The sequence below is a fragment of the Uloborus diversus genome, chromosome 4 (assembly GCF_026930045.1).
Source record: "Uloborus diversus isolate 005 chromosome 4, Udiv.v.3.1, whole genome shotgun sequence".
In the NCBI taxonomy this organism is placed as follows: domain Eukaryota; kingdom Metazoa; phylum Arthropoda; class Arachnida; order Araneae; family Uloboridae; genus Uloborus; species Uloborus diversus.
Window position 1 is genome coordinate 129,216,261 of NC_072734.1, and position 15,873 is coordinate 129,232,133.

At 32.2% G+C, this 15,873-nt stretch overlaps 1 long non-coding RNA gene across 1 annotated transcript; it reads right to left on the reverse strand.

Moving 5' to 3' along the window:
• Nucleotides 1-4,712: 4,712 nt before the first annotated feature.
• LOC129221277 (uncharacterized) lies at nucleotides 4,713-15,082 on the reverse strand. Its single transcript, XR_008580492.1, has 2 exons — nucleotides 14,964-15,082; nucleotides 4,713-5,049 (listed from the first exon to the last, which is right to left on the reverse strand). It is a non-coding gene; the product is annotated as an uncharacterized LOC129221277 (long non-coding RNA).
• Nucleotides 15,083-15,873: the final 791 nt, after the last annotated feature.

Consider the following 15,873-nt stretch of genomic DNA (forward strand, 5'->3'; position numbering starts at 1 on the left):
CAAGTAAAGATTATATTATTTCAAAAATTCTTAAGCTGACATAAAGCTATAAAAATATGTTATAAAACATCCCTTTTAATGTTTTACATGCATTTCTTTTGTGCGGAAATGACATAGGACTCACCACGTACAGTAGAACCTCGATAATTCAGATTAATTGGGATCCAACTTAATCCGGAACATCGAAAATCCGGGCTATCTGAAGAATGAAAAGAAAATAAACATACTTACTGAAAATCACCTTAAAAGGGAACACATAGAACTACGCATGAACAGTGAAACAAAGTAACAAACTTCGTTATTATAAAGTCTGTAATCTTCTGCTGTGACAGTTTAATTTTTTTCCCTATCGAGGAAAAAAAAAAAAAAAAAAAACAAAAACAAAAACAAAGATTCAAAAGTTGCTTTGCCGCCCTAGAGAAAAGGAAACTCAATCAACGACATAACATGATCTTGCCCGTGAGAGGGTTGAATAAATTAGTGTTATGGAAATTTGACAATCTCTCCTCAAATTAAAAAAAATCAAAAATCGATCGATCCGGATTATCCGGAGATCTAGGCTAAGGGGTTCCGAATTTGGGGGTTCTACTGTACATGGGGGCAATGGACCACCCCCTGACCCCCTAAATGACGGGCCTAATCAAGTGGCGGTGGCAGCAAGTCGAGTCCCACACATCACCCTACCCAATCAACCAATCAATTTGGGTGTGATTCATTATGCTAAAGTTCTTTAAATTCTGAATTCACATCAAATGTTTTTGATCTGATTGTTAATAAAAGCCTTCTTGGTTAGCACGCTTGAGACATTTTCCTCCAGCTTCTGTCACTAGTTTTGCTCATATCTCTACCGATTGAGTGTGGTATCAACTATTCAAGTTATAGCAGAGCTTTGATTTTCAATGAAATTCAAAGTCTTCTGTTGCCATATTTGACAACAATGGTAGAGGTATCAGCTTTTACACTTGTGCCGATAAATAAGTTCAGGATAATCTGCGGCTTGAAAATTAATTAATGAAAACTTGAAGAACCTAACGTGAGATACTACTGTGCCGGCTAATTTCAGACTTTCAGTACTCTCCTGAAGGCCAATTCTCGACTGTGCTGTATCTAGTCCAATATCAACGCCACATCATATTCTCTGCATGACAAAAGAACGAGTTTCTATGATTTACGGGATCAAGGATTTCTTTTAATGTTATTTAGTAAATGTGTTGTTGTTTGTATGACCTTTAGTATATGATTCGGACCGTCTTTCACGGTTTAATGCATCTTTATATCAAACCAAACAGGAGCGTAGGTTTTTTCTATAATTTTTCCAGTATCTACATTACGCTCGTCGGATTAATTTGGGATGCATAAATTCCTTACCCCCAGTTAGCACAGTAAACCTTTGAAAATAACTGAGGGGTCTGGGATTCTTAACTGCTAATTCTGGATCACTTGTTGAAATTTTTCTGTTCTCAGTGTAGGGAAATTTTAACAAAAAGATGAAATTTCCGTGCCATACTCAGTCAGTAGAGAACTTTTGACGGGATGGAGGAAAAGTTTGAGGGCATGAAAACCCAGGTGGCTCTCTTAAGTAGACACCATTCAGATCAAGATCTTGAATGAAAAATTTGATACTACATTAGTATTTAAAAAACTTCAACAGAAAAAGCACACACATATTGGTTGGTTGGTTGGGTAGCGTGCGTGTAGGGGGGGGGGAGGAGAGAACTCGACTTGCTGCTACCTTCATGTTGTGAGTCCTGAGTCATTTTAACGCAATGGGAAAATAAGTAAAGCATTAAAACGGATGTTTGATATTCGTTGAAAGTCAAAGTCCTGCCATAACTTGAATATTTGATAACGCACTCAATTGGTAGAGAGATAAGCAAAACTTGACAGAGGCAGAAGGAAAATGTCACAAACGCGAGAAAACCGAGAAGTTTTTTTTATAGTAAATAGCAATGCGTGAAGAACATTTGATACAAATTCAGAATTTCAAGATCTTCAACATAATGAATCACACACAAATTGTTTGGTTGATTGGGTAGGGTGGTGTGTGGGACTGAACCTGCTGCCACTGCCACTTGATTAAGCCCGTCATTTAGGGGATCAGGAGGTGGTCCATGTCCCCCTACCACGGGTTTGAGAATTAAATGTATTTACATTTGGGAATGTGTGATTTTTGCTGTTTTCTGTTGAAACTTGAATTGAATTTGCACCCTTTGATCTCCCTCTCCCTGGAAAAAATTTAAATGACGTACCTGCACGTGCAGATTTGGTGTCCTGAGTCATTCCAGCACAAGAAAAATGTGGGTAAAAAAGCAAAAATTTCCATAAATTTTCGCTTGAAACTTTACTAGCAAGTTGACTTTGTCTGCTATGTACCATTTAACATTATGTTTATGGGATTGATGATATCGCTTATCTATAAATCAAGAGTAATTTTAAGCGAATGTTAATGGAAAAAATGGCAAATTTATTCAGGTTACAATAAATTAAGCATATATAAACATAAAAATAATTACCATTTACAAACTTCATATCAGTATTAACCATTTGCATTTGCGCTTATTCATGCAAAACAAAGGAAAAATGCCGCCTATAATCTTGAAAACCGTAAAATAAAAGAGTGAAAGTTCAGAAAGCAACCGGTTTTTGATGCCCGTGAATGTAAAATCACGCTCCCCAAAGCCGATTTTAAATTTTAAGCATCAGGGTAAGATTTCGCACGTATAAGAATGCTGTTCATGTTTTATTTAAATAACTATACACAAGCTAAGTTGTTTTATATAAGCTGTAAAGCATGTGACATCGCCCTCTTGAGAGTCTATTACGCTTTACGAGTTTAAGTAGGTGAACAAGATAATATGCTTAAACTAAGTAATTTATTCATGAAGTGTATTAAAGCAAAGAGGTGCAAGCAGGCCTGCGGAGTCGGGGTCGAAGAGTCGGAGTAGGTCTGATTTTAGGATAAAGGAGTCTGGGTTGGTGTCAGGAGTCGAAGGTTTAAAGTTAAAACAGTCGGAATCGGAGTCGGAGTCCACAACTCTGCCAGTGCATTTATTTATTTTTTTACGCATTTTTTTCTTCAGATGAGCAAGGCATATTTTATTTCTGGAAATAAGGTTAAAATTTTAAAAAGCTATGTTTAAAATAATTTGCGGTTTAAACGAATTTTGAGAATATTGATCAGATACTAGAAAGTCGATATTGGTACATTGGAAAGTAGGCTCGTTTAGTTCTGGACAGAACTTCTTGTTTTTATTTTAACATTTATCTACTTTTCATGGGCATCCAGAAGAAGAAACAAGAATACGGACTTCGCATACTTCATGAATTCTGAGATTTTCTCATCTTAGTAGAGTTATTTTGAAATTATGTACAAGAAACTTAAGAGTAAGTGAAAGGAGAAAAGCCAACTTTTGATAATAATTTATTACTCATTTTTTAATAACTAATTGCCATATGCATTAAATTGAAAAATTGGATTCATGCTGTATAAATTATAAAAATAAATCCCGTCTAACATGAAAGCAATCTGCTTTTGTTCATGTCGACAGTGGCAATCAGTTCGTGACAGTTTTGTAATATTTGTACTGCATTTTTTTTATAAAATAAATCATTATAACATAGTTGTGAGCAGGTTTATTTTAGGATTTGATTCGCTAAGATGCCGCCCGTCCTGTCAGTGATCAGAAGAGTCTGACTGCGATGAGTAGGTCCCAGGATCGAATCCCGGCTCGGGCATGGACTTACTTTCTCTCTCCTGTCCTTGTCCTTTCTTCGTGTGCATGGTTGCCTACGTTATAAACGGGTCTTTATGGCGTGTGTGTACTGTAGAAGTCGGACTTCGCACCAAATTACGGTACAGTTGGAAAAGTGATGCAGCGCACCCCAAATTGCCAGCCTAGCTGGCACACGACGACAACAACAACATCCGTTAAAATAAAGTCACGAGAATTTATATTTTTGAAATTACATTTTTAAAAATGTTCCAGCAATGAAAATTACGTTTTTTTCCCTTGTTGCATATCTGAATTAAAAACACTACTATTAGAAGATATCTAAACTTAACTTTTATATTAAATGAATTCTACACATTTTCTCTCTAAAAATTTATTCAAGTTCACTGTACGAAGCTCCATCTGAGTGAAAATTAAAACTGTTTCACAAAATAGACGTTTAAAAGTTTTCCACAATAAAAAAAAAAGTCTTTGCGCACCACATTATCAAGTGTCGTACTCATGATAAGGTTTTTGTTTTCAGTTTTGAAAAAAGTGCAATACATCATTTTTTAAATTCTCAAGTTTATTTTCAAAAAAAAAAAAAAAAAAGAACTACTTCAATTTTTTTAAAATTAACTATTACTGAGCAAAAGGTGTGAGTAATTATTTTTTTGAGATAAATAAATACCTTTGTGCTGAACAGTAAAGTAAGACAAAACAACGTTAGAAGAAGCACAAATTTGTAAATTACAGCAGACACGTGTTTCGGCGTTACAGGGAACGCCTTTTTCAATGCAAAAAATAATGCGCAAATGGATGAAAAGACATCCGACAAAAGCGATTTATTTTTTGCATTTTTAGCTCATTATTTTTTGCATTGAAAAAGGCGTTCCCTGTAACGCCGAAACACGTGTCTGCTGTAATTTACAAATTTGTGCTTCTTCTAACGTTGTTTTGTCTTACTTTAATTATTTTTTTGGTCTATGAGAATCTCTAAAATCTTGTCATAAAATCTTTAATAACTTTTTAATTAGTATTTCAATCAAATTTACATTCTTCCTCAATATTGTCCCTTGCCGTATTTGCCATAGTCATACTTTCCTTTGTAGTATTTGCCGTAATCATACTTTTTGCCATAATCATATTTTCCTTTGTAGTATTTTCCATCGTCATATTTTGATTTGCCTCCTTCATATTTTCCTTTGTAGTACTTGCCATCGTCATATTTTCCTTTATAGTATTTACCTTTTCCGTATTCAACTCCACCCCCTCCGTAGTATTTTTTCATCTCAACTAAATCCACTAGAAGAAGGACGGTAAGAGCGAAGAATATCACCTACATAAAAAAAAGAAAGAAAGTGACATTTGTCAACAGTATGGCTACAAACATGGGTATATTAAAAAAAATATATGTATAAGATAGAAAATGAGGCTGACAAACTGTAATGGTGACTTATTTGTTGTACTTTTCTTAGTTTTTGATTTTAACACTCTAATAATTAACTCAATAATAAATTAGACGAATGTTTTACTTTACTTAAAATTCTATATTATGTTTGGGGAAAGCAAATACAAAGTTTGTCATAAGCGACAAAATGTACATAAGCTACAAATGTTTGAACAAATAAAAAAAAAAAACAAAAAAAAAAAAAACAAAAGCGCCAGACTTTTAGTTTCTGCTCTTTGAACATTGTAATGTTGTATTTCGTGCTGTGTTTAGAATAAGATCCCTATTAGTGTCTGAAGAACAAATTGTTCGAAATAACAAGTATTTTGAAAGAGTTTCAGGAAGTCTCCAAGTTTTTAGACGGAGAAAAGTTCAATTTAGTTTCAATTTTTTCTACCTCCAACTTAAATCTAAAAATAACTTCGCAGTAAATTTTTTTTTCAAGTAATGAAATCAAATGTACGGAATAATTTAAACCGCAACCGAACAATTTTTGTTGTTTTATTAAAATAATAGTGGTACCCGCACGTCTTTGCCCGTAATAGAAAATTAAAAGGTCATTTGGTTCGCCCGTATATTGATGGATGATGAATTTCTCGCCAATATGATATGTTAATTTACCTGCCCATGTTATGGGCCCACGTTATGATAATTCACTCGATAAAATGTTCTTAAAATTGGAATATAAAAAGAGTTTTGTGCCAAATTTCATGAAAATCGGCCGAACGGTCGAGGCGCTATGCGCGTAACAGACGGAGATCCAGATATCCAGATCCAGACTCTCAGCTTTATTATTAGTAAAGATAAAAATGCAGTTTTACAGCATTGGGAACTGCACAATTTTTAAAATACATATCCATTATAATTTTTTAAACAGCATATTGTTACAACATAGCTCTATTCACCAGTTAAGCATTTTACATCATTAAATTAATCAATTAATTTTACGAACATTTTTTTTTTTTTCAATTTCGTTAGTTATTGTTTTAACTGAATATTTTAAATTAATTGAATAAAACCTCCATGCCAATTCTAACCTTTCTGCCAATTGATTGTAGTTTTTAAGCAGGGGTGAAATGTATGTAGGGACGTAGGGGTAAACAATATGAAGGGAATTCCATAAAAGTCATTTGTGATGAGCCTCGAAATCTCTGTGTATACCCCTGAAACTAAGTAATGAAAATACCTCTATGAATACCACTGATTTCATAACATTTACTAACAAAGAAATATTCCATAACCTAATCAAAATGTTTTTTGTATAAAATTCAAATAAAACGAGTGAGTCAAAGTTCGAAACTTCAAAAGCGTTGTGTTTAATGTTCTAAAACGTTTCGTGCTACTAAATATGAGTATTTTTAAATTCTTAATGCAGAAGTTATTCTATACGTTAATGCAGGGAAAATATTTTCACTGTAGTTTTTCTCTTCAAGTTGATATTTTAGTTCGATTAGCCTAATTTTTTCGATTTATTCTGGTTGGAAGTTTTCAAAACGATTTCAATTTGCATAATATTCAAGCATGAGCGAGAAAAGCTAAAAAATACTAAAGAAAATTTCAATTTTTACCGTAAAAGCTTTTTAACTTCAGTCACCTATAAAACAAATAAAAATAAATGTCAAGAATGTTTTAGTTTTTTTTTAATGGTTGATTATCGTAAGGAATGATTTTTTTTGAGTGAAATAAAGATTCTATTCACCCTCTTAATTGCTGTGGGATCTATAAAATTGTTTGCAATTGCGGACTCGGATACATCGGACAGACCCGCCGTTCTTTGAAATTTCGGTTAAAAGAACATCAAAGCTATGTGAGAAAACAACAGCTGAATAAATCCAGTATTGCTCAACACTGTTGGGAATCGAACCACTCTTTTGATTTTAACTCTTATCAAATTATCCAAAAATGCCCCAATTCGTTGGATCTTGATTTTTGGGAATCTTTTCACATCCTGAGGAACCGTTCTAATTTAGTTAACGATCTTACTGCAATTCCCTATTTTTCTTCTGTGTGGACTCCTTTGTTAAAATTGGTTTAGATTTTCTATTATTTTTATGTAAACGTCGTACATTTCTTACTTTTATTTTTTCATTTTTTGCTTTCTTATTTCGTTTTGTGATTAACTAATTCCAATATGTTTATCCTTCACTCTGTTTTTTCTGCATTTCTCCATTTGATACATTGCTTCCATACATAGTTTTTCCCGCTGGTAAATTTATTGCTAATTTATTCAGAGTGGTTTCATTTTTGGACTTTTTGCATTGTTTATGGGTTTTCTTTTAAAATTTATTACTTAACGGTTTTTTCCTGATGGAATTATATAATAAATTTTGTCTCCATGTGTCATTTTATCTTTTTTGTTTTGTTTAATTTCTATTTTTTGATATTTATACTACCTCCTGTTTCACCGTGTTGCTTTTCTCGGATGACTTTTCATCCAAAAGCTCACACTTCTTTGCATTGAAAAAGGTGTTCCTTGTAACACCGAAACACGTGTCTGCAATCATTTGCAAGTTTTGTGCTTAATAACGTTGGATTACTGACATTTTAATTTTTCAGCACAAAGGTATTTATTCTTTATTTAGTTGGCTTAAACGGGCCGTACGTTTGCATTCTACTTTCTTTTTTCTTTCTTCTTGCCTTGAATTTTGGTTGTATTTGTTGTATTTGGTAGTTTTGAATTTTGCTTCATTTTTGCCTTGTTACTGTTTTAATTTGATTTGTATTTTTGATAATAATTTGTTCTTATGTACTTTGTTATTTTGTTTTTGGAATGTCTCAAATCAATAGGTTTTGCAATCTTCGTATTAAGAAGTTTCGCTTTTTGAACCACTTAAAATTTCTTCAAGAATGTAGGCGCAGGAAAGTTATTCCGAATTTTATTTCTTTGAAATGTAACTTACCACGTTCTGTAAAAATTGATAAAGTTATTTTTCGGTCGAAATTGGCTCTACTTAGAGCTTCGATCCAAGAAACTAGGAAACGCCTCTCGTTTATTGAACGTGAGCTCTATGATTTGCATCTCTCTATTTCAAATTCTATTTCTGATTTTGATTATGTTGATAGAACTTCTTGGTCTAGAACCCTTCGTTCTACGGAGAATCATCAAGTTGTTTTGAAAAAGAAATTAGCTAAACTTTGTAGAAATTCGAAAGTTGTTCCTTCGGAAAATTTACCAGTGGTAAATAAAAATGTTGTCGTTAATATTTCAAGTGTTCCTTTAAATAGTTCTCAAATTAATGCTCTAAAATGCAATGATAACTTTGCTCTGGCCAGCAAACCTTCTTTTTCTAAGCTTATTGCTCCTATTGAGAAAGCTTTTAAATTTAGTGCCTTATCATCCAATCAAAAAGATTGCGTTAGGCATCTTATTGCTTCTAATGTGGACTTTAATTCTAGAATTTCCAATCCCGTCTTTACTAATACTGTTCGGCGTACTGTAAAGAATTTAACTTCTAATTCAGATATTGTTGTTACTAAAGCTGACAAGGGTGGTCAAATTGTTGTTCTTGACAAATCATCTTATGTTGACAAAACTAATGATTTGATTTCTTCTGGTCCATACTTAGAGATTTCTAAAGATCCTAGTGAAAATGAGTTAAAGACTATTTCTTCGGCTGTCAAGTCTGTTCAGTCTATTCCAATAAATGTTAAACGCTCTGTTATTCCTTCTATTGCTAATTGCGCTAGATTTTATGCTTTACCCAAGGTACATAAAGCTGGCATTCCTTTCAGACCGATTGTTTCCAATATTGGTACGGCTTCTTATAAACTTGCAAAATATTTAGTCTCTGTGTTTTCTCCTCTTATGAGTAATAATGTATTCACTGTAAAAAACTCTATCGAGTTTGTCAAAAAAATTCAGAATTGCGTTCCAAATAATTCTTTTATGGTTTCTTTTGATGTGAACTCATTATTTACGAACGTTCCGGTCGAGGGTTCATTGTTATGCCTTCAGAGTAGACTGTCTGAATTTCATTTTACCTCTAAGGAAATTGAGGATTTAGTTTTCCTTACTCATACTTGTCTAAGGCAAAGTTCCTTTGTTTTTAATGGTAAATTTTATACTATGTTGGATGGTTTGGCAATGGGAAACCCACTTAGCCCCATCCTTAGTGATATTTACATGCATTACTTTGAGGTCAAGTTGTTTCAGAAACTACAGTTTCAATTCTATGTTCGCTATGTTGATGACTGTTTTGTTCTTATGAACCACGGTCAACTAAGCATTGATGATACTTTATCCATTTTAAATTCCATTGATCCTCATATTCAATTCTCTTGTGAAAAAGAACAGAATAATTGCCTTCCATTTCTGGATGTTCTCGTTTCTCGAACTGAGTCCGGTTTTGAAACTACGGTTTATCGTAAACCTTTTGCTGTTTCCTTACCCCCACATAGATTATCGTCTCACCCTCCTAATCAAAAATATTCAGCTTCTGCACGATAAACACATATGTTTATCGTGCAATGAATATTTGTTCTTCACCTGAGCTTCTTAATGCGGAACTTAACTATATAAGAGCTGTGGCTGTTGATAGAGACTATCCGCCCACCTTAGTTGATTCCATTTATAAAAAACTTTGCAAAAAATCTCAAAATGTTGTTCTTAATAGAACTTTTAACACTAAGAATTTAGTTGTTCTGCCTTTCTTCCCTGGTATCAGTTTTCAGGTTGCTAAGATTCTGAAGCGATTCCAATTCCAAGTGGTATTTTCTCCTATTAATAAACTTTCTTTCTCTTCTCTTAAAGATTCTATTCACCCTCTTAATTGCTGTGGGATCTATAAAATTGTTTGCAATTGCGGACTCGGATACATCGGACAGACCCGCCGTTCTTTGAAATTTCGGTTAAAAGAACATCAAAGCTATGTGAGAAAACAACAGCTGAATAAATCCAGTATTGCTCAACACTGTTGGGAATCGAATCACTCTTTTGATTTTAACTCTTATCAAATTATCCAAAAATGCCCCAATTCGTTGGATCTTGATTTTTGGGAATCTTTTCACATCCTGAGGAACCGTTCTAATTTAGTTAACGATCTTACTGCAATTCCCTATTTTTCTTCTGTGTGGACTCCTTTGTTAAAATTGGTTTAGATTTTCTATTATTTTTATGTAAACGTCGTACATTTCTTACTTTTATTTTTTCATTTTTTGCTTTCTTATTTCGTTTTGTGATTAACTAATTCCAATATGTTTATCCTTCACTCTGTTTTTTCTGCATTTCTCCATTTGATACATTGCTTCCATACATAGTTTTTCCCGCTGGTAAATTTATTGCTAATTTATTCAGAGTGGTTTCATTTTTGGACTTTTTGCATTGTTTATGGGTTTTCTTTTAAAATTTATTACTTAACGGTTTTTTCCTGATGGAATTATATAATAAATTTTGTCTCCATGTGTCATTTTATCTTTTTTGTTTTGTTTAATTTCTATTTTTTGATATTTATACTACCTCCTGTTCCACCGTGTTGCTTTTCTCGGATGACTTTTCATCCAAAAGCTCACACTTCTTTGCATTGAAAAAGGTGTTCCTTGTAACACCGAAACACGTGTCTGCAATCATTTGCAAGTTTTGTGCTTAATAACGTTGGATTACTGACATTTTAATAGTTAGGAATGGTTTAAAAGTAATTACTGAAGAAATGGCTGTCGAAGAGATATGTAGAGGAATGTGAAACAAAGTTAATAGTTAAGATATCTTACCTTTTTTAGAATAAACAAATTATAAATTTGTTTTGAAAATTACAGTACATAAAGAAAAAATGTATTTTGCGATAAAAATTGCATTGAAAAAATATTTTTAATTTTGAAGGCAAAAATTTCTACCTGAAAAAGAAGCGAAAAATTTTCCTTCTTTTTTACAAGGCAACGTGAGAAATAAATACATTTTTTAATGCAATATTTTTGGTTTGAATAATGAATTTTTTTCTGATCAAGGGAAAGAATGAATAAATAAACTACTAAATACATTAATATGTGGAAAAAAATACACGAGTGAAAAAAATAGTGAATGAATGAATGAAAAAGTGAACTATCAAGTAAAGTAATGTAAAAATGAATTACTTTAAATGAATACGTAAGTAGTTCCATAAATGATTTAATAGAAGTGAACTATTCCTCTTTACCTCGTCCACTTTTCCTCCCATGCACTTCACTAATTTTTCAAAACATTTAAAATAAAAATTAGCTGAATATTAACTAAATAAATACTGTACCGAATTTTAGTAGGTCTCAACTAATACCTTAAATGTTGATAACAAGAAATTTCATTTTACAATAACGGAAATATTTTTGGCGTACAAAAAACTATAACAATATAATATGTACGCGCAAAGTAACCTTAGACAAATGTTTCTGTGGGAGGTTGCATATACTTAACATTGAAAGTGTTTATTAATTTCTGTCTAAGATTCTTGAACGGTCAAATATTAATATGAAGAAATTTTCCTGTACTGCTCTCAAACTAAATAATTGAATGAAGACAAATTTAAAATGCGAAGAAAGAATCTAAAGAATTAAGCAACTATAAATGCTAGAAAGTTTAATAGAAGCAATAGTTACGAATGATTACAGTCAAGTTTTGTACTATAACAACATCTTTTCTTTACTTGAACGTCATCTCACAAAAGTAATGCTCCCAGTAAAAATATGCACCAATTTGAAAAATTAAATGAAAATAAAATATAACAGAAAACAATTCAAATGTTGACTTTAATATTCATAGAAAAATTTCTTACGTTAATTTTTTTGAATCTTTTATAACTGCTTTTTTGTGAATGGAATGGTGCTTTAGTTTACCGGATTTTGTGAATTCTCCGGTGCATGGAAGTGTTGATATCTGAAATGGCTTTTGCGAAGCTCGTTTTCAGCTCATTAACTGTATGTGGAATCATATAAAATATATTTCAATTCAATATTTCCTTGTTACACAACGTTTCACGAAATCTGGTAGAACGAATCAACTTATCTATTTCCGAAAACTAATGTCATTTCCCCCATTTATTGTAATATCGAAACTTTCTTTACTAAAGTCAGCACCTAAATTAATATATGAATCTCTTGATTGGTATTATTTAAACCTCCATTTGGTATTTTTGGAGGCAGATATACTTTGATGTTCTCGACTTCGCGGGATCGGTGTCGGTTGGAACAGGATAGCATTATTCATATAAGAGAAAAAGTCCTAGCAAAGCAAAACCACATTTCATGTCCGAACATGGCTGCGATTATTTGATCAGTGATGTACCTAGGGGTTAGCAAGAGTGGCTCTCGCCAGGGGCGCAACAGCAACAGGGGCGGCAAGTTGCCAAGATTATTTCGAAACAAAAAAATATGACTTTTAAGAAAATATTTATACTTATATATTTATACTTATATAACACTTAAATGATCATTTTGTATAACAATTAATTAGAATAAAAAAGTATTTTTTGAGTCCTAAATTAATCTTTGTTATTAGTTATTAAACATCAAGAGGTTTAGAAAAAGTAAAACCAAGCAATTTTTATGATTAGCATGATTTATAAACCTCATGATATTTAATCATCTCACTTAAACGACTCTATGTCGTAAGTTGTTTTCAAAGCATTTTAGATGCTAGAAACAACAATTTCAGAATAAATTTTCCATGTAAATACGCTTAAAATAATCACAGAATATATGAGCAAGATTGTAATTCATATTCTTATGCAAGTGAGGTATCGGAAAATGGCATTGGTTTGTCCCTCTGGCTTTCCGGATCGATCTCAACTCGGTGCGTTAACATGCAATTCAAGCAACCTAAATTTCATCAAATATAACCAATAGAAAAATGCGTGTTCTTATTGGTTAGAGTTGCAGGGAGGTTTGCGTAATGGAATTGATTTGCTCAGAATGTCGAGTGCTGACTACAAAAATTTCCAAAAGCAGCGTTTTGAATTCCTTTATGTTTCTTGTATTTTCTATATGCTTCAGCAAAAGAAGTTTAGCAATGAAATATATATATATGTTACCGTTAAAGTACATACTGCAGTTATTTTATAGAATACCCAGTTATTCCATGAAATAACTGATCGTGTCCGTTAAAGTGTGTAATATGTTATTAATTAAACACTTTAACTAGTTATTCTATGAAATAACTAGGTATTCTATAAATTAACTAATGAGAGACAGTTACATTGTGAAATAAACAATTTATCTTAAATGAAATAACTAGGTATTCCATAAATAAACTAATGATAGACAATTAAAATGAAAAAGAAGCAATTTATCTAATTTATTCAGCGTATAAATGGTATTTATGGAAACGTACTATAAAATCATTTGTTGCTACAAGGATTACTAAAATGACATTTGGAATTACGAAGAACATTATTTATAAAACAAAAACATTTTTTGTTGACACACTGAGTTTTAATCCAGTTAAACTATGAAATACAAAAGAGTTATACGCTTTAACGAACACTATCAGTTATTCCATGAAATAACTAGGTATTCTATAAAATAGCGAATTTCATACTTTAACGGTAACATATATATTTTGATTCGCATATGAACGGTATCTGTTATTCTGCCATATACTTAGTCCTTGAATACATGTTTAGGGAATGAGTCGATCATTTTAGAGTTGGAATTTGAAACGCTAAGTTGGTTTGAAATTGCCGATCGTATTCATTGGTACTGCCTGGTCAATCAATGAATAAATGTTTCAAATAATAAAATTATATTTTTTTTCATTAATTTAACGTATCCTTTAGAAGTTATTTTGTGCCTCAATCTCAAATTAAATTTATCGTCTAAAACTGTGGTGCCCAAACTAAGGCCCGCGGGCCTCATCCGGCCCTCAAACCTGATCCGTGTGATTTTTTTTTGGTTTAATGTTACAAATTCAAAAGCGCGAGAAGTGGCAGTGCCATACATATGGAGCCAATATATTCAGATATTGGTTTTTGAAAAATAAATTAGCAAAACAAGCATCAAATAATGACAACAATTATTGGCTTGTAAATTATTTTTTTTTTCTAGATTTTAAATGCTATTTAGAAAAGAATGAAACTTGCGGAATTTTATACGTGCCCTGATCCGCGAGAATAATATTAATATGAGATGCGGCCCTCGGGCAGAAAAAGGTTATGCACCACTGGTCCAAAATAGCAATAACGTTTAACGTTATTTATAAATACTTTCCCATATTTAATCGGATCAGAAGGTTGCAAAGGGGTCGTTTCCAAAATTTTAAAAGTATTTTTTTCTAAAAGATCATGCTCAAAAACATAGGATCGGACCATTTTTTAAATAATTTCTTTAAGTTTAATATTAAAAAAAAATACTTAAATACCTTTCATTGTTTATACTTCTATCGATGAAATCACAAATGATGAAATGTCATTCAGTGTTGCCATTTACAGAACAAAATATTAAATTCGCATCTTTACTCACGTGTACGATTTTTACTCACGGCAACGATATGGTTGATAGCAAGCCTAGAGCGCAATTTTAATTCGCTTCTTGATTATCATAACGTGGAAACGAGATAGAAAGCTGCAGCAAAGTGCATCATTTGTGACGTCATCAAAACCACGCCTTGTTTGAAAAATCGGACATTAAAACAAATTAATTAAAAAATAGCTGTTGGTAAAATGAAAGTATTTTCTGGCTAAATGTTGTTATTATTATTATTATTATTATTATTTGCTTATTCTATCAATTTCAGTGACAAAAAGTGTTACTTTTGACTGAAGGAAACAACCCCATTCGTATACAGTAAAAAAAGCATTTAAGTGTAAAAAAGAAAAATCTTGGAGAAGTAAAGCATAACTTACGTAACGGTTCATTTTCGAGTAATCACTGAGAGTGTTTCGCAGCACTCCGTCAATTTTTTTAAATTTTATTTTAATGGCGTCAATAGCTTTAAAGGCAGACTTATATCTCACCTTCTTTTCCTGTTCGGAAAGATATATCTAGAGGATGTCGGATATCCCTTAGTGAAACATTTTACGGAAACCTGAAAGAGGTGTTACAGTAATGTTGGAGAGAGTCATCAGATAACGACTGGGGAATTCATTATCATTGCTGCAGGAAGTTCGGGGTCAAATGATCCAAACTGTAAAAATAGTATTTCGTTTGCTCAGAACGCCAATGTGCTAACCCTTTTCTTAACAATATTGAGTTGCATATGGTTCTAAACTGGTTTCATGAACCCTATTCACGGTTTGTCAACGGTCCCATCAGCTGTCCGTCTGCGGGTATTTTGACCGACTCTTCAGTGTTAGTAGTGCTAAAAAAATCGTTTTATTTAAGGATTAATGGACTTCATACGCATCATGAACATGCTAAGGATTTATACAGACTTATGACTGCATGAAAAATGTCGACAAAAGTGAAAAGTAAAAAGCGAATTTGAGTTTTCACCACATTTCTGATGAGGAACCAAAGATGCTTAAATCTATGAAAATACCATAATAAAGACAGTGTTTCGTATAAAATGAGTTGTTGATCATTCTTTTACAACGCTTCTTAGTTAAAAACTTAAAAAAACCTTTCATTTTTAAATAGAATAAAAAAATTTTGAAAAAAAAATAGAACCGACTTCAAAATTGCTCTAAAAAGTGAAAAATAATTTTATTCTTTAAACACCATCGATAATACTTTTAAACAAAATTTTTGAAGTTGGCGCAAAAACGATCGATAAAATCATTCACAGCCATAACTCAACTACAAGTATAAATTTAA